The sequence below is a fragment of the Medicago truncatula genome, chromosome 4, assembly GCF_003473485.1.
Source record: "Medicago truncatula cultivar Jemalong A17 chromosome 4, MtrunA17r5.0-ANR, whole genome shotgun sequence".
NCBI lineage: Eukaryota > Viridiplantae > Streptophyta > Magnoliopsida > Fabales > Fabaceae > Medicago > Medicago truncatula.
In genome coordinates, this window is record NC_053045.1 from 44,524,603 (window position 1) to 44,526,450 (window position 1,848).

Genomic DNA, 1,848 nt, shown 5'->3' on the forward strand with positions numbered 1-1,848 from the left:
TGAATCAAAATGGCAGCAACTCATTCATATAACTAATAACTAATTCTAGAGTATTTCACAAAAGTCTAGAAATACTAATCTCATCAAGTTGTAACTTACCGCAACCATGGTATACAGGTAAAAGAAAAGGTACAAAGAATTGGAGCAGATAGCTCAATTTTGGTAAAGTTGGATAAAATACTACATATAGTTAAGTTCGAAGATTTTGGAAATACTGCTCAGAATGGGACAACCAGTAGTAAAATCCTTGACTGAAAATTTTAGTAGGAATATGTTTCCAAAGATGCTTCCACCTTTTGGACAAAATGCCAGTTCGAACTCGATGTTTGGAATCCAACATTGACAAAATGTGAAGAAGAACACAATCAGGCAAGTCACTCAGCCTGTCTTCATTAGACATTATTATTCATTCAGGTGAGTCCCTGAGCAAGTACCTAATCAAACATAAAAGGAAAAATATGGAATTATTATATTATTTTGCAAACTGGACAAGAAGAAACTTAGAAGTTCTACAGTCGGGGAATGAAAATAAAAATACCTTGCGATTGAATGAGTGTGGTAAGTTCTGATTGTTTGAAAACTGGAGTCAAAACTGAAAGACCAAAAAATAAAAACTTGAAAAATACAGTTGAAGGATGATTAGGGATGACGAAGAATTACAATATGAAAGGAGAAATCACAGTGTGAGAGAGTGAAATACGATAGTGCCAGAAGTGATGTCGTCTTGAGTTGGCAATGGAAAACCTTGATTTGAGAAAAATCAAATATACGATGAGATAACCCTAATTTCCATTTTTTTTTTGGGTCAAGCCCTAATTTCCATTTTTGTCGTATCCCATCAATTTGTCCTATTTTCAAGTATTTTAAACCTATTTTTTGTATAATATTTTTTTGAAGGGGCTATTTTCTTTTTTGAAGGACAAAATGAACCAAAGAATTTTATGAGTAACATTTTCATTTATGAATCAAACAATTTTTATTTATTTCTTTGATTAAATGAACCAAAGAATTATTTTTCAATTTTAGTATTTTAGGAAGAAAATATAATTTTATGGCTTAACACATCCGTTGGTCCCTTAACTTAATTCTTTTTCTCAGTATGGTCCCCTAACTAAAAAACGTCTTAAATTGGTCCCTTATGTCTTTTGTCGTTACCTCTTTTGATCATCTCCGTTAGTTTTTTATTGACTAATATTGTGTACCCACATGATTCAACGGTCCTCTTTTAACGAAAAAATCAAATGGTTAAAATTAAAAAAATTAATTTTCCAGTAAAGTATAATAGACCATACTGGTTAAAATTTAGGAATGATTCACAGTAAAGTATAATAGACCCCACATGATTCAATGGTCCTCTTTTAAAGAAAAAATCAAATGGTTAAAATTAAAAAAATTAATAAGGCATATGGTGGGCCACTTTTTAATATGGTTCATCTTAGATATTTGATATTAAAAACTAACGGAGAGGACCAAAAGAGGTAACGGAAGAAGACATAAGGGACCAATTTAAGACGTTTTTTAGTTAGGGGACCATACTGAGGAAAAAGAATTAAGTTAAGGGACCAACGGATGTATTAAGCCTAATTTTATTGGTTATAATTATTGTATTAATGTTTCACATTTTATCAAAAAACATATTCAATATTCACTATTATGATATTAAAAAAAACATTTACTATTACGAGTAAGTATTTTTTTTTTTCAAATGTTAAATTTTAGTTTGACGATACATTTGGTAAATAAAAGTTAGTTACTATAATTTTTTAAATGATGGAAAATAGTGTTCTCACTCGTTGGTAAATAAAAGTTAGTTACTATAATTTTTTACAAGAGCAAGTTTATAGTGCT

At 29.8% G+C, this 1,848-nt stretch overlaps 1 long non-coding RNA gene across 1 annotated transcript; it reads right to left on the reverse strand.

Moving 5' to 3' along the window:
* Positions 1–973, reverse strand: LOC120580292 (uncharacterized). The gene is made up of 2 exons (XR_005645994.1): positions 539–973; positions 1–434 (listed from the first exon to the last, which is right to left on the reverse strand). It is a non-coding gene; the product is annotated as an uncharacterized lncRNA (long non-coding RNA).
* Positions 974–1,848: the final 875 nt, after the last annotated feature.